Source organism: Mytilus californianus, unplaced genomic scaffold (assembly GCF_021869535.1).
Source record: "Mytilus californianus isolate M0D057914Y unplaced genomic scaffold, xbMytCali1.0.p SCAF_11, whole genome shotgun sequence".
NCBI lineage: Eukaryota > Metazoa > Mollusca > Bivalvia > Mytilida > Mytilidae > Mytilus > Mytilus californianus.
Window position 1 is genome coordinate 70542058 of NW_026262593.1, and position 19066 is coordinate 70561123.

Genomic DNA, 19066 nt, shown 5'->3' on the forward strand with positions numbered 1-19066 from the left:
TTGTCACTCCACTATAGAGTGTCTGATTTATGTTTTTATTGAAAGAGCAAATGACGCTGTCAACACAATCTATTTCAAGTATTTTATTTATATGATTAATATATATATAACAATATGTATATAAATTTCATATTTGAAATAAAATACTTCCCAAAAATGTCTTCATTTTATAGGTACATGTAGCTCCATCCTAAATAACTTCGTTTCCAGTAACATACATATTTTGATGCTTTTTCCATCAATTTGACCTCATCACGTACACACTTATAATACGATGACATCATAATTTCGACAGGTCAACGGAACTCACAGATGTCACATTCAATACATTAACATAAGTGTATTTACGACGAAATTGTACGATAATTAGATCCAAACTGTAATGTGTGTAAGAGTGCTCTAGTCCATATTATTCGTGTGTTTCTTTGTCCTATATGTTTTCCCATTTATTTGTATTGTGGTCCTGTCATGTGATGTTGTCGTTTTGGTGTTGTGTTTGACGTTGCCATAAAAACGGGAGGTTTGGCATGCCACAAAACCAGATTCAACCCACCATTTTTTCTTAAAATGTCCTATACCAAGTCAGGAAAATGGCCATTGTTATATTATAGTTCGTTTCTGTGTGTGTTACATTTTAATGTTGTGTTTTTGTTGTGTCGTTGTTTTCCTCTTATATTTGATGCGTTTCCCTCAGTTTTAGTTTGTAACCCGGATTTGTTTTTATCTCCATCGATTTATGAGTTTTCGAACAGCGGTATACTACTGTTGCCTTTATTTAAATTGTCATGCGAATTCGTTGTTGCCTAATACCTTTAAAGCAATTCGTAATAACATTGCGGTTTTTTCTTTGGAAACCCTGCCTTCTATTGAATCATTTTCTTCTATGACCAGTTGTAGAGCTTGAAGTGAATCCTGACATTATCTCATATTATTCAGATGATAATGACAAAGAAAATTAAGGAAATAAGCATACGCTGTGGATGGAAGATAAAGTAGATCCTTAGATTCGACCCTTTGAAGTTCATCTGGTGTTAACGTAGAAAACTGAAAACAATTAATGTTATCTACATGCATTGTTTTCTGCAGATACATTAATTTATTCCTTTGGAATGATTGCAGTTTTAACAATTGGTAATGAATATCCGACATAGACATTTAGCGGTACAGTTTTTCGGGAGTACATTTCGATATAGAATACCTGATGATGTATAAAGCCTTACTGTATTGTTTTGTCTTATAGAAGAGCGAAGCTAGCATCAGCCATCCAGATACAGCGTCATGATAGACATTCTGTAGCAGGGTACTAAGGCAGAATTTGTATTGTTTGTAACGGTATATATTACTGTTTGTACAGTCCAGTGATATATTCTGAGCTAATCCATTATACAACATTGACATGTAGTATTTATATACGTATTGTATTGAAGATTGCTGACGCAAAAGTTTCTGTATTATGTTGTCCTTGGATAAATTCGATTTTCTTTTTGCATACATAAAACTTGATGCAAAATGTGTCAAGGCAAATAAATTGAAACTAAGTATTTTCTCAACGTCATTAATATATAATGAATGTGGTTCAATTGGGAAATTCCATATTGGTACATCTAAGTTAGATATTTGATCTGAAAATAAGATGGATCGCCAACCATACCTATACAATGAATAAAGTTTTTTTAACAATATTTCACGAACAGGACCCTCTATTTTGTTCTCGAACATGTTATTATCTGGAATGAAGTAATGTAAACAAACTGAGTGTTCAACACAATAAACTAGCCTGCTAAAACATCGCATCAAACAAGGTATAAGATTATGAGGTTTCCATATAGAGTGTGGCAGTTCTTCAGATATCCAGAATATAATTGTTTTCAAGAAATAAGAACAGAGTTAATCTTTACATTTGGAGTAATTAGCTATTATATCTTTCAAAAGAATTTTTAAAAGAGCATAGCATAGTAATTGGGTGTGCGTAAAAGTATTAATTAGAAGTTTTTCACCAACAGAAAAATATATTCGCCATTCTATATCCTCTTTTGGTGATCCCTTAACTCCGATAGGTACAAAACGTTTTTCGTGTTGTATAATACTTTGTTTGGCATCATCACTCGGCCATGAGTTACTTAATCTTGTTATCCACTGTACTGCTGGAGACACCCATGTTTTACAATGTAAGCAAACCACAAGGTCAAAAGTTCCATCTTTGCCAGATATACAAGGTCCATGTGTTATACAACCAACAGTCAAAGTTATTGGATTACACAATCCACTCGAAAAATAGTGTTAACCATTATGTTCTGCACATAGTTCTGAAGCATGTTGATTCATGTTATATTCTAGTCTCAACTGTGTCAACTCAGGTTTGACATCGTCTGTTTCCATTCACTAATATGCTATATCCGGTTGAAAGCTGGGTTGTACATTTTCATACACTTCGAAATATTTACACACAAACATTGTATCTTAATCACTGCCCCGCATTTCGAGTCCTTCCCCGAAGCTTCCACTAGTTATAATTGTCAAGTCCTTGCTACTTGCTATATCGTCCCTGACAGCATTCATCATTCTGATTCTTTTAACATGATCTTCTGATCCTACAATGTGTTGACACATATAACGATACAATGCTATTGATATGTCTGGTGTTATAGCTTCTGTAAGATAAAATGAAAACTCTGAATAAAATATTGTCTTAAAATTATTTATTTACTATAATGTGCGATACCATTTTGTGAGAGAATTCGTTGTTTGCGGTACCACGGTTTCATTTCAACGCACTATATGGCAAAACCACTTTACCAATCAGAATGATTTTTTGCAGTGTTTCAAGAAATGATTTAAATTTGTATCCATGTATTATTTGTGAAACATTAAATGTTTTAAAAGGGCGAACTTTCTGTATAAAGTCAATAACTATGTAGACTTTTGAAGCCAAAAATATACATTGCCTTAAATACGCAAATGAAAGATCCGAAAGCTATACCGATACAGAACGACATGTTTTTGAAATTATAGCAAACTTTTGGTTGACAAATTGTTATTCGTTAATGCAAAAAATGAACTTAGAATATCTGTAATTTTCTACCTACCCAGATTACCTCTATTACTTATTGTGATGTGTACCGGTCAATGTTATTGAATCTTACACAATTTGATTGGATTAAGTTATTATCAGTTTACCTTCAAACTGTTTATTCTTTTCTTACATGTATATAGATTTAATAAGAACATGCACGAATGTGTATAGTAACTTAAATAACCTTCAAACTGGACAGTGGATGAGTCCATATTATTTTTTATCAATGAAACTAATGGTATGAAAGGTAAGAATTGCCACTTCTTATGTTTTTACAACATTTTACACATGCACAGTAGATAAATTATTTTGAATAACCTATTCCGGGGAAAAAGGAGAAAATTTACAAATCCGATGTTTCATTTCAAGCAAGTCATTTTTCGTTTAAAATTATTGTTTATCTTTACATAAAAAAACATTTTTAGTCTCATAATAATGTTATTATTACAATTAGTACCGAAAGAAATTAGTCAGTACATAAAGTTGAAATATGTCCTATCTGCCTATTTTTTTTACATTAAAATTCAACACAATCGTTTTAAGGTCAAACTCGTCTACCTCACAAAATCTTGTTAGGCACTATAAATTCACATATTAAATCTTAAAATATATAAATTGTAAAGCAATTCAATGGTACTGTTTACCAATATGATCCTTATTTGATATATTCTATGTTCGTGCCCTTCAAAAACAAATTTGCCAATAACATGAAACATTAAACCACATCCCATTCACAAACAATGTTTTGCATTCACCTTCTCTGTTCGTTCGTTTGTTTGTATGTCCGTCGATCTGTCTACCATATTATACATTTCTTGATAATTGATTGTAATTGTTGCATGAATGAAATAATAGCTTATATATATATATGTACAAATATTAATAATTTTTAATTAATTCTGTAATACCAACTGTGTGTACTTTTGAAGGAAGAAAAATCAAATTTTCAATTTCTGTTTACTACGATGAAATCCGTAGTTACACAACATGTATGCCTTGCCCCAATATATGATTTTCGAAAACTCGCTTAGAATATAGTTATACAAAAGGTTGAGGCTGTTCCGAATGGCTTATATCGGTTCATATATATTTTCGTGCAGTCCAGTGTTTGTAATTTTTAACGGCGTAGTATAAGACTCAAAAGTAGGAGGAGGGTGAAATGCAAACACGAAACAAGAAAGAAAAAGTATGTTTTATGTGTTCTGACGGTCTAGAAGGTTTTATTTTTTTTTTGTTCAATAATTTGTTTTTGCTTAAAAATTGGAATCTCTTGCCACCCTCCCAGGTTCTACGCCCTTGACTTCAAGCAGGCACTGTTTTTCAATTTCTAAAACTAGACATACCCAAAAGTGTATCCGATAGACTCAGAATTTTCAATATTGCAAATGCTAACTGATACTATGCGTCTAAATCTCTTGTATTACGTTGCTGGCCTGCTGACTTTTACTGAATATCTCGTTATTCATATCTTTCAAATTATGTTTTTTTATATCAACCCATTAAGAAAAGAGAAAATGTCCAAAACTTCAGGTATATTAAAATCAATGCCCATGCATACGCACAATATCAACGAAAAAATGAAGAAGTTTTGTAACATGATATTTTAGTTGTAAGGAAAATGAACTCGTTTAAAGGTTGTGGTTCACAAGTCCCAATGCATTTAAATTGATGCGAAATCAAGTAAAATTCGTATGATATAAGGTTTGACTCCTTTCTGCTATCTGTATTAACATGTTGCCACTTCCCTTTTTTAAAAGTATCTGGATCCTCTATTGATAAAGCTTAGCGAACCAAACTATACTTCTTTGATTAACCTCTTCCTTAAAAACAATTCATTTATTCTATTAAAACAATTGCTATTATAAACATTGTATAAATACATTAATTTAATATATTCTTATTGAAAGACAATGTTCAAAATAAGAAAAGTCTACACTGTGAGTTTTGTAAGGAAAAAGTTCAACCAACGCATACGTTTTACACAAGCAAGTGTCATATGATTATATAATTACGGTCTCCTAGAGATCTCCTGTCTCGTAGTACTGGAAGATTTCTGTTTGATTGAATTATAGAAAATAACTTCTGCTCTGAATGCGAACGATCATTGAATACATTATCTAGCATTCAGAGAGTGATCAACGCATTTAACTTTTTTTCAGTTGTCCCTTTCGATCCTCTGTTCACCCAGGATAAACCCAAGTGATTAACTGTTAAATATGTTATCGTCTAAAAGGTGACCAATATATTTGACACGCGAGGCAGGAAAGCAACCACAAGTTTATTCTGCATGTGGTTATCTACATGGAAAAGAAAATCTATATTATTTATTCGCCATCCATCAGATATTTGGGTCATTCGAGTTAACACTAATTAGTATTTTATTTATTATGTGCAGGGGAAATTTCGTACAAACTTTCCCACATTCTTTTTAATATTACATATTTATTATTAAGTTATGAAGATATTTAAAAACTTAAAATGACTTCATTGTTTCTGTGTATTAGAAACTGGCCAAAATCATATATACCATGTTTACGCACTCGGTGTTTTTTTGTTTTTTTGTTTTAAAAATCTGTGTATGAAGTAATATTGTTTGTCATTTTAAAAATTAATGAAAAAAGATAAGATTTCATTCAGTCGCTTTAAGGTGGCTCACCCCAATAAGGACCCCCGGTAGAATTTTTTTATTTTCACATATTTTGTAGATCTTTTTATGCTGAATCCAACAATGAAAAGAAAAAAGGCGGTCACCAGGCTCGTTTTTCCCTCAAATGGAAGCGAAATGTACGATTTTGACCCTATTCCCAAACATTTCCACCCTTTCAACAATAACTGCTACATCAAATTCGAAGACTTTAACAACCAAGTAAATATGATTATTATGTGAAAAAAACATTAAAATTTGAAATGTAAACGTTTCCCTTAAAAATCCTTTTATTTTCAGATTAATGTCTCAATTTTGCATTTTCTAATTTCAGTTCAAGGCTAAAAATATTGGTTATATCTATTTTTTGTAAAATTCCCCGGTGAATTTAAAAAAAAATGGATACGTCAAAGTTTTGAGGTAAAATAAAATTGGGGTCAGCATGGGGGTCAGCATGCTTTTAAAAAAGTTATGGACATTTGTTTAACCTCTCTACCCCATGAAGTCTGATTTCAATGCACTCCATTAATTATTTTGTTGTGAATTCTTTATTGATCGCTTTAACTAAATAATGTTTGCAATTATATCAATGAACGATATATGAATATCAATGTGTTTATCATATAATTGTATGATTTATAAAGCAAAATTTTGATTATTTTGATGACATACGGTAATTTAGTCTGGCGCGAGTTGTTCCCCTCTAATTTGGCGCCTTAATCGGACAACAGAAATTTCAGGGTCGCCATTGGTATGCAGCATACACTACTGATGAATACAACCATGTACATGAATAACAGACATAGTGGCGAAAAGACAACGATGAAGGTAGAGTCATTACATAAGAAAACATAGATTTAATATTTTAGGCAGCCAAATGTTATCACTATCACGAAAAATAAAAATTTAGGGGAGATGGGGGGGTCTCAAAATACTCGCTTCTGTAGAAAATCTTTGCGGCTGAAACCTTGCATGGGCTTCTGTTCTATGTATAATCGTTATGGCTGGTATCTTATTTATGTGTTTATTTGACCCTTAACGGGTATGTTGTGAACATGTATAACCTGTCGGGAAAATATCCGTGTCAAAGAGAAGGGGATGGACAGGGTAGGAATATTTTATGCCTTTTACCATTAGCCGTCACAAATGTCGTTTTTGCGCTACTGTTAGCGTCAAATGAGCCTTAATTTGTAATCGTCATTCGTAAAATCTAATTTTGTAGCTACGTTAGCGTGAAAGGAAGTTAACGTCTAATGTGGGGTACCCCAATACTACCCTCGGGCAGGGGTCCCTGATTCCCACTCCCTATCCCCAACTCCCATTTACCTTTTCCTTTACTCTAAAATTTTCTCTCCCTACTTTGACTTCAATCCAAATTATTCCCAGACAAAAGATTTGCCAAATATATTTCCCAGAATATTCATCCCTCTTTTCGAATCCTTGTCCTTTCACCCAAAATCATGTTCGCTCCCATTCACGTTCGCACCCCACACGTTCGCACCCTAGGTCTGTTTGCAACCTTCAGTTTTTTAATCATGTTTTAGTTAGTGTAGTACTATAAAATAAAGATATTAAGTTTATTTTATTGTTTAAACATTTATCTGGTCTTTTCTATTTACAATCTTCATTAGTTGTACTCCTACCTAACTAGTTACTTTTATTTTCACTTTACATCAAAGCTAGTACACCTTATAAGCTTTGTAAATTATCAATTAATAGTAATCATAAATAATTTACATTTTAATAATTATGTAATCACCCAAAAACATATGTCATTTAAAAGATCACGAACTTTTATTCATGAAAATATAGGTCTATTTATATCTGAAAATGCATATAATAATTCAACATATTTATGGATTTGAATAAAAAAGAAAGGGTGCGTACTAACCTAGGGGTGAACGTGTAAGGTGCGAATGTGTTTTGGGAGCTAACAGACGTGATATCCCTTTTTTCCGCTTCTGACTCCCGTTTCCTGATCCCTCATTCCCATGTTCCCTTACCCGTGTCCACTCTCTCAAAGAGTAAAGCTGTTTTATTTGTTTTCTTGAGAATATATATGGCCTAATTTGTAAATTATACGAGGCAATACATTTTATTGATGGATTCGTCATGATCATAGTTTGTTTACAATTAACACCCCCCAAGGAGTACAAATGTAGCTCAGCTGCATTTCAGAATTTAAGACAGAGAAATTACTTGTCCCTGGCAGCCAAACAGCATGCCCCGAAAAGTACATGTATGTATTCTGCACAGGATAAGTGGTGTTTGTGATAAAAACAAAATCACTATTTAGGTGTAATACCACCAAATCATAGTACTTTAATTTTGTTGATTCATTTAATAACAATATTGATCACCACAAATTCTTCTTTTTTTTTTAAAAAGATGAACTACATTATGCATTTAAATGTCAATCATGGTTGATTTTCTGACAGAATTACTCTGACATTTAATTTCAGGCTTCAAGTACATGAAAGAGGAAGTAGTGATTTGTTGTAAAATGTTCTGGAAAGTTCATTTTTACTTGGAAACTATTGTCAAATTACCGACGGAATTTATTTAAGAAGCCAAGATCATCTTGTCTTGCGATTGGGAACTATATGTAAAGTGCTGTCAAAATCCATATAAAAATCCAAGATCGCAAGGTCCTACTTGTCTTGATGATGAATACAGATTATTGAGTCACTTAAAAAACACCGATGAAGAATATTTATATAAAAAAAGTGAAAATATAGAGCTGATAAGTTAATGATAGTACATGTACATGATATGTACATACATGTCAATTATTATATTGGAATTTACAATGTTAATAAATGCTTTATACATTTGATCTCATAGACATTTGAGGAATAAAAATCAAAAACTATTTCAAAAAAAGAATCAAAATATGAATCAATTTATTTTTATAATAGAGCTGTTTTGATTTATTTTTTGCTGCCTGTTGTGAATTTCGCTGCAAACATGATTCATGACATGCAAACTGCAATATATTCAGTTGTCTTTAATACAGAATGTAGCTAATGAAATTCGTAGATTATGAAAATCATAATGTCAAGTGTCAGTTGTGGTAAATGCACATGCCTTCCCCACATCTTTTACCTCACCACACCCCAATAGCCACTTGAATTATTTTACATCATTTGACATTTGTTGTCCATCCATATGCTATTCAGTTGCTATTTCAAAATTTATATTGTCTAGATTAAAGATGAAATGGAATATAGTTATGTTCAGTGAGACAGCAACCAAACAAAACAATCAAACGAATTATAATATATTTTCTGGAAAAACTTGTGTCTCACTAACTGACAACCTCATTACCTATCACAATGATCAATATTACTGAAGTCAGATAAATATTGTTTTGTATAATTAGATATGCACTCAAATTAATACAGATTGCAACAAAGATTTCTGGAAATGATTTTTTTTTTAAATATGGCCTTATAAACATATAAGATCAAAACTGTGAATACATGTACTTCTAAATGTAGAAATGGAAAAATTTGTTCTGACTAGAATTGCAATTTTGTTACCCAAAACATCCATCAAAGATTGCTGAAGAAATAATGAGTATTCATAAACAAAAACATCAACCTGTCTCATGATACATGTCTGCTGTCAATGGTCTCATTTTCATGGTTCAGTGACTGCTAAAAAAAGATACTTGCATTAGGTATATGGGTTCCTTGCAAGTCTGCTCGTCTTTCAGACATGCATGACATGGTTTAATCTATCTCAATCTCATTGCATGGATAAGTGATCAAGTTTAAAGTTACCTGATTAGGATTGTTAGCAATAGGTCATTTGTCAATGTCAAGTTTTTATGATTTAGTCTGTTTTCCTAATATAAAAAGTAGTAGATAAACCATATTTGCAATGATTGTAAGGAGTACATGTATGTCTGGTAGTTGACATTTACCTCATTTTCATGGTTCACTGGTCAATTGTAAGTCCTTTTTAAGATGCTACATTGTGTAATCAATAAGTCGACTGTATTTGGTTTATGGAATGATTATTAGGTGTATATATAGAAATAAGAAGGTGTGGTATGATTGCAAATGTGACAACTCTCCACAAGAGACCAAATGGCACTGAAATTTACAACTATAGGTCACCCTATGGCCTTCAAAAATTAGTAAAAACTATACCGCATAGTCGGATATAAAAGGCCTCCAAATGACAAATGTAAAACATTTTTTTCTATTTCGTTTATACTATATATGCTATATATAGTTCAACAATATTTGGTGTATGGAAAGATTGTAAGGCTGGCTTGGTTTATCTGACATTCAATGGCATCATTGTCATGATCATTGATACTTGTAGAAAAAAAATATCTTTAGGAATATATCAACATAAAATCAATCATGAATGATGCTTAGTAAAACAGATGAGATATTTTAGCTCGTGCAATCTTGTTAACACAAAAACAATGTGCTGAAAACTGACTACCATACATGTAGATATATCTAGGAATATGTGATAACAACTTGAAAAATATGTGCATGATCTATCCTGATATATCTTGTTTGTATTGAAACAAGTCCTAACAGTTCAAACCCATACCACGTAGTCCGCTAAGATAAAAGGCCCAGAATTAACGTTCTTTTGTATATATTTCACAGAATAAGAGTTTAAATTGTGCTTGCTGAAAATCCACTAGCAAATAATTCAAGCATAATACGGATGTGAAAATATGGATGATAAGTACCACACGAAGGTTCTGCAAAGTAGGAAGGGCGAGATATATTTTCTGCCACTGGTAGTTTATTAGGAGATAACTGTATTGTATTTTAAGTCCCGACGGCTTACTGGCGACGCGTTAGCGGAGCCAGTCAACGAGTGTTTGAGACCATCAAATCACCATTTGATGCCGTCGGGGCTTCAAATACAATACTGTTATCTCCATTCTAATGAAACTGACAGAAAACAACGCCATAACATACATTTAACATTGTCATACGTCGTCTGCGCTTGCTCAAACGTTTTCATGGCATTGTGAATTAATGCCATGAAAATTGGTGACGTTATCCAATCAAAATGTACGTTACAAACGATGTTGCATTAGAATGTACAATGAATGTTGTGTATGGACAAAAAACCCTATTTTCTTCCTATACGAGGCTGCGTATTTATACATCCAGCTGTGTGACCACCCTGTCAAAGCAAGGGGTTATGTGTCGGATTAGAAAAGTCATATGACTATACCCATGTTAACCCTACGAGTCCATTTAAAAAAAAGTAATCTCCTTATTATCATCATAGACCGATACCTACGTTCCTTTGCAGCAGGTGGGCCAAACCAGTGATCACACATCATTGAGAACAAAATTGCCATTCATATGTTTTTGCCGCAATGACATGCTCCACTTTAATCTTTTGAAATCAATAATTTTCCTTATTAGCTTCCTTTTTCAAAAACGCATGTCAACAAGTTAGACAGAAGTTAAAGTTTGCCTAAGTATATCACCGACTAATATAACGTCCCTGTGTACTGGGCGGAGTTTTGAAATTCCAATCCCAACTTTTCCTGAACCAATTAAGTAGTATACATTTTGTTTATATATAAAGCCTGTAGCTGGTAGTGTTTGGAACTGTCAGGAAGACTGAGGGCGTCTTAATTTAAATTCCAACTTGGTCAAACCAAAGATAATGCTCTTCTCCGGAAAGAATGCGGCATTGAGGAACAATGTGATAGACCGATATATAAGGTTGGAATAATAGGTACAGGTTACTATTGATCAATTTTCATCTATGATCAAAGTCGGAAAACAGCAATTTATTGAAGTGTCGGGTTTTCTCTGTGGAAAACAAATACTAGGTTTAGTGAAATGGGTTGCTCGAGTTCCGGTAGTCTATTATGATAATACATTCTTTTTCAATTGTTAACCTTTTCACGCTGACATTTCCTCCTTTTTAAAATGCTAACTCGGTTGGCACATTGATAGATAATCAGGAAAATACAAAATAACATACAGCAAATTATCAAAAGAAACTATCATAAATAGAAAACATTGGCCCCGAGGTCTTATGTTTTAATGACTAGAGTTCCGGAAATCATGGAATTATGATATGGGAAAATTTGTTAGATATCCTCTTTATGTTAAAAAAATACGAAAAAAACCTTCTAGTTAGAGGACAGTGGTTGTTTTAAAGTGCATTTTTGTGCCCATGATTTGATGAAGTATATAAATCTGTAAATTAAAATGTTAGATGTGACTGTAAAGTTTTTAGTCTTTGCTTGAAAATTGTTATGTTCAAAACTGTTTTTGGAAAATAAAAAATACTTTGGCAGTGAGAAAAAATTTTACATACGCCGGAATAAAATCCTGACAATACTTGAAAATGAAGATATTTCAAGTATGAAAAAAAAAATTATGACAGTGACAACATGTAATAATACGCAAAACGGATAGCGTGCAGGAGAATCCTGATGCCTTTATAGCATACTATATTTGGGTTTTACTTGTTTTTGACACGCAGTTGTTTAAATCGCTGTCCTTTGTTTACGGTTAAACATTGCGTCATTGGCAGTCGTACAACAACAACATGTCAATATTTATAGTTTCTTTTTTTTTTCGATAATTGTTATGCTTTATATCATGTATATTTCTGTCCTTTTAAATTTTTCTGTGAAAAATGAACTAAAAGTTTTGCATCGCTTGTTGACATGGGGAAAGGAGGCTCTTAGACACGTCCGCGTTCCAATGTCGTCCAAACTATCTTTGAGAAGACCCCTCAAAGCGATCGTTTCCAAGGCGCTCGTTGTTAGAAACATGAGTTAAAAACTGCGCACTGTTAAAGGGCCGAGTCACCTTAAATTAAATTTTTGTTTTCGCTCTTACCTGTCATTTCAGATCCCCCTAAAAAAGTAAAACAGAACTTTAGTAGTAGGGATTTGGAGGTCTTTTGTGGGGGCTTTGATGGTTCAACTTTTTAATTCATAATTGATATTATGGCATAAAGGAAATAAAGAAATTATTTTCAATGGATTTAACTGATTGTATATATTTGTCAATTTTCATTTATATTGTGTACTTATTATTCACTCGTCACAACATTACTGTTTGAAGATTTTATGGTTACACATATTTTGATTAAATTGTTTCCAATTTTCACGTATGTTCATTTTTTAGATTTCTACTATTTTTTTTTTTGGAGACTGTTGTCTGTCTTATGGTTGTTCTTCGTGTTTTGACATGTCATTGTTGTCAGTTTGAACTTTCGAGTTTAATGTTCCCTTTGATATCATTCGGCTCTCCTATACTTTCATTATACGTATGTTGATGTGAATTTCTTTTAACTAAAATTTTCCATATACAACAGAAAACTAAACATACTATGAAATAAAACCCTTTGACTTTGTACGAAGATGAAAAAAAAAATATCGTTTACCTGCCATCCTGTGTCAGTCTGTTGAGGTTTAAGTCCAAAATGTTTCCGTCAAAAAAATGTTTACTTTCGTTTCCAATAAATTCAAAACACCTACTCAATACTAAGTAGGGCCAATTTGTCGAGATTTTATTTCAGTTGTCCAGGTAAATACAATTAATCTTTAATGTCTTAGTAAGTCCTATATTTAGTTCGTCACGCTCTCTATGTAATCTGTAATGTTAAAGGACAAATCAAATGTCTAAATTGATCATAGGAAATGATATATTTCAAAAAACAATATTCAAAACACCAAGATCATATGCCATAACACTTGGCACAATTGAAATAATAATAAAAAAATATTTAAGTATATTTATAAATAAATATATGTATAAAACGTCTAGACATTAGTCTTTTTACGAGGGCGTTGGGTCGTTATAAAAACTATACAGTACCTATACATTGTAAATAAATTATTTAAACGCTAAAAAAGTTGATTTTTAATCCATATTGATCGTGAGTGATCAGGAAATGCAATATTTTGATTGACAAAAATCTCTATAGCCTTCTTTTTTTTATTCAACAAATGATCGCAAACTATTAATCAATGACACCTTTTTTTGTATATATATACATTCGCTAACAACAAAGTTTTTGTATAGTTGATTGTACAAACAGTATATAGTATACACTTTCTCGATAAAGTACTTACTTAGGAAAACATAAAGACAAGGTTAAACAAACGAAAACAACAATGTAAAAACCTCTTGTCTTCAAATCCCACCTCGTGACCCACCTGCAACAGAAACACCCAAGGCAAATCATTCGTTGCTAGATGCATTAATACCAAGTCTTGTGAAGAGACATACGGTTAAAAGGAACATGATAGCAAAAGACAAATAAGGGGTAAATGTAAAGCAAATATAAAGATACACAACTTCAGCACATTTCAAAATGTTGGTAATTAAAATCATTACTTATATAAAAAAAATATGAACCATTGGAACGAGGTAGAACACTTAAAGTTCATTTTCTGATTACAGGAGGGTGTTTTAGTAATGTTTGTCCATTATTCCAACGCGATACAAAAAGCATCCATCTATAATGATTGTTTGCACTAGTAAGACAGAGCACCGTTGGTGAAAATGAAACAACATATCTTTATAGGGATTCAATCTTCTGTTATTTAAAAAAACAGACTGAGTAAAGCCATTACCCCCAAACGATCCTGTAAACATGTATTTTTGTAAATTTTATAAAATTGTTTGAGAAAATCTCATGTGTATTTATCGCTACATATATTGTTTTTGAAAATTTAATAGATTCATAGATTTTAAGTATATTATCCTCGAATAGGAAAAAAATTGATTTAAGTCCACATTTCTAGCAATTTGTCACCTTTTTCGACTGTTTGTCATAATTTTATATGTGGCGCCACCAATCGCCCATCCAGGTTTTGGTAAAAGGAGAAGAATATAATATATATAAAGACTATTTCAGCAAAAAATGTTGCGGGCGGCGAGAGGTGGCGCCACAGTGAATTAAAAAAAAATGTTTTAAATTGTGCCAAAGTATGCAAAAGAAGGTTTATGAACTTTTTATCTACATTAATGACGTCAAAAGTACATCACTAATGACGCAATTGAAAGAAATTTTTCTTTTTCAACTGAAAATATTGCATTGTAATTTATGTTTTCATCCAATTTTCACAACATTATCACAGTCAAGGTTTTTCAGGTTTTCATGGTCAAAATTATGAGTTAGTAAACCAAACTCTTTTACCATCCTGAGTATGTCAGGGTTGTGCTTGCATACATTCACTGATCTTCAACTATTTAATTTTTGACATTTTGTCAGTACCGAAGCAATGAGTAATGAGCTGTTCATACTCCTAGAACTAACAATCAATCAGCAGATTTATCGACCCAGTGCTAGAAAATAATTCTTTGTAAATTTGCTTCCATGAAGCGCATTAGTGGGGCTCCGTTTGTTTGTGTATAATGTTTAGATAGCCACGTCGGCTTCAACTAGTCAATTTAAAACAAATTCTAACAGGGTCTGTTCTTCCCTCGGTGCACGCCAAGAACCTTAGCAAAACTCCATATTGGTTCAATAGATGGCCAGTTGCAGGGCAAAACTTCTGACCGTATCTAACATTTCCTTGCAGTCAAAAATATAATTATCACTTGACGTTTACCAATCAACAACAAATCGTTATCTAATAAATATAGACTTGAGGTAATAAAAATAATATATTTAGAATTCAAGGTATTACATATTTATCATTTATTGTCTGCTAGTTTCAATATTTCCACCCTTTCTAAAAACTTTAAACATGTGGGAGATCGATATTGATAAGAATGTATTAGTGTGTAAACGCTGATTTGGTCATTAAAACTTTGCCAAATCAAATCGCCTTTCTTTCAGCATAAGATGCTTCAAAATAATTTTTCTGAAATTGCTAGTCATGATACAAAACTTATGCAGACAAAGGGTAAAAGGGCTAAATGGTATCTCACAGGTAAAGCAAAGATGCAATTTAACTCTAATTTCAAATAAATATTTTATCCTAAATTTGACAACAAAATAAAATTTTGTATAATTGATGCTTACAAACTTTAATCGTTTTTATTTTATTTTGATTGTTCTTTAGATTTTCAATCGAAGGATACATTTAAACCTTATTCATTACTCTGAACTTTAGAAAACTGAACAGCATGTATTATCTTAAAATGTAGTTCATTGGAATAAAGATATCTTAGTGGTATTGATATAGATAACTTAATGTTCATTCAAACTTAAATCCTTAACTAGCAATTCATTTTTTAAAACCATTTCGAAAACATCCAAATAAAGCCAAACTGCTAACTGCTGTATTACATTTCATCCAGATAAATGTGTTAGTCTGAGAACACCTGTGGTGGGTTCCCGAACCTCCAGGGAAAAACAGTAAAGTAAAGAATGAAAAAATAATATTCCATTACCTTATATTATTTCATTTATAAAATTTGTTTTTATATTTTAAATTTAATATTTTCTCAGTACCACATGCTTACATCGTTCTACTGGCCGGGTTTTTATTTGATTTTGTATCGATCGTTGCCCTATTATCTCAATAAACTTTTGAACAGGTAAATATAACCGTTAGTAAACCACATTTTTTGTAAACTTTCTATTCAGCAGAAAAATTGGAGTTGACTTTAAATTTCAATTTGGTCATGGTAAGTATTGTATTGTACTACTTAACAAAGATTGATATTAAGTGCATTTTTTAACATGTAAACATGTATTTAAACATTTATTTAAAAACCAGTTGTTGGCATGACACGGGTTATGTTCTTCTCATATATGTTATGATGGTATGATACTAAACCCCTAACGGGAAGGATTGTGCCTGATATTCATATGATGAAGACATAATCTTTCAATCAGTTTAATTGAAGTCTGGAGCTGGCATGTCAGTTAACTGCTAGTAGTCTGTTGTTATTTATGTATTATTGTCATTTTGTTTATTTTCTTTGGTTACATCTTCTGACATCAGACTCGGACTTCTCTTGAACTGAATTTTAATGTGCGTATTGTTATGCGTTTACTTTTCTACATTGGCTAGAGGTATAGGGGGAGGGTTGAGATCTCATAAACATGTTTAACCCCGCCGCATTTTTGCGCCTGTCCCAAGTCAGGAGCCTCTAGCCTTTGTCAGTCTTGTATTATTTTTAATTTTAGTTTCTTGTGTACAATTTGGAGTTTAGTATGGCGTTCATTATCACTGAACTAGTATATATATTTGTTTAGTGGCCAGCTGAAGGACGCCTCCGGGTGCGGGAATTTCTCGCTGCATTGAAGACCTGTTGGTGACCTTCTGCTGTTGTCTGTTCTATGGTCGGGTTGTTGTCTCTTTGACACATTCCCCATTTCCATTCTCAATTTTATATATGTGTTTCTCTAATCTATATTGCATTTATTGTTTATTTCCTAATCATATGTACCTGTGTATTATCGTATAATCACAATTTTAATGATTATGTTCTTCCGTATTCCATTGTATCTACAGCGGTTTATCAGAATAAAATATATTTATATGATAAACTAATTCTAGTCTAATTTATTTTTAATATTCATGTGATTTTATTTTACACAATATAACACAGTAACATGCAGACGATCAATAATTGATAATTCATATCTATTTAACAAACAATAATTAACATAACATTTGAATACTTGTATTTTCGTCATGTAAACTTGTAAAATTTTAAACAGCTGATTTATGTTTGTCTTTCTAATTTCATAAAAATAGGATCTGTTATAATATTCATTTTTGAATTGCGCAGACACATCTTTTGGTTTTGTTTTATTGCTTGATAGACAATTACATTTATTTAAGGTATATAATTTTTTTTTAATAAGTAATGTTTATCATTACATGTACATGTACTGTCTTCTATTTTTTTCCAAATCAATGAATGTGTTATGTTTTTTATAGACTTATCAATATGAGACTTTTGAATCGATACAGAGGACATGTAAAAATAGCACTTCGGTGTTGACATGAATATCAATTATATGGTCATGTTTATAAATTTCTGAATGTCCGAATTATTTTAAAAATGATTTACAAAAATTAAATATTTAAAAAAAAATATTTAAGCCCTGATTTTAATGCCTTAAATATCATCATATCATTCTGTTTGTAACGTTTTCTCGTTTCCTCCCCACCCACCAAACAAAAACAAAATAAAAAATGCATTCGGAATATAAGGAAGAAAAAACGTTTTAGAATAACAACATATGCATAGTTTGCAACTGCCGTCGTGATAGTGTTACTTTCATATCAACAAATTCCAAAATGTGACAATTTTTACATGCTTTTAAACTCCGTTTTACAAGAAAATCAACAGCTGTGCCTCATTATTTAGTTCGCGAATACACATATATAGTGTTTACATTTTTTTACCCGGATTAATGACCATTACTCGACACTTCATTGATGAGTTTACCCCCCAAAACACCTGTCTATAGATGGACTGGTCTGTGATGAGCGAACCTGTTGAACTCCGCCCAGTCAAGTGAAATAAATTAAGTAATACCCATAGAAAAAACATATAGGTCATTTTTTATCCAAATGGATCAAAATTCTATAATTTTTTTTAATTTTTTTTTTTATTGGTTAATCTATATGTATTTGTCTCTTGCTTTAGGGGATATTTGCTGTCGAATTCATGTTCACCAATTTCACTCGAATTCTCATGTTTGATTTATAACATGCTGAAGCGTATATCCACATTATAAAAAGTCTATAATAAACAATTTGCAAGGCATGGGCTTGTTAATATGTATCATTGTTTCGTGTGCATTTTAATCTAGACGCCAAGTGATTAACCATCGAGTTTCCCTTTGAAGACTACCGACGGTCATATAAACATTCATACACTTATGAATAGATCGCGCACTCGTGCAATTGGATTTCTCGTGGTCTGATAAATTTCATAGTATAGGTGAAAAATATATGTTAATCATCGTTTTTACCTATATAAGAATGAGTTTTTGTGGATCGAATCAGTCAATCAAATGATTTAACTTCGTTTCATTGTCAATATTGACATTCTTTTCCTTTAAATATCTGAACTCGCATAATTCATGCGTAATCCATACCTAGCTAAGAAGTTAAATTGAAGGTCACATGAATACGGATTCAATGAGGTCGAATTATTAATAATTCATGATTGATGTTTCTTAGCTTATTATGACAAAATTGAACCATAATGGCTGCTAAAAGCGAATTACTATTTCACTATTTCACTTGCATTATTGATTGAACAAAAAAATCCTGTTTTATATCTTTTATATGTTATATGAGCTAGTGCCCCTTTACAGAAATGTTTTTCTCTTACACAGGACGATAATTAAAATCGAATCTTGTTTTAGTAATATGTGTTTGATCTGCTGTTTTTTATCTCCAATAT

General features: G+C 31.9%; 1 long non-coding RNA gene across 1 annotated transcript; it reads right to left on the minus strand.

Moving 5' to 3' along the window:
• Positions 1 to 1541: 1541 nt before the first annotated feature.
• On the minus strand, positions 1542 to 13250 carry LOC127720617 (uncharacterized). Its single transcript, XR_007990899.1, has 2 exons — positions 13122 to 13250; positions 1542 to 2651 (listed from the first exon to the last, which is right to left on the minus strand). It is a non-coding gene; the product is annotated as an uncharacterized LOC127720617 (long non-coding RNA).
• Positions 13251 to 19066: the final 5816 nt, after the last annotated feature.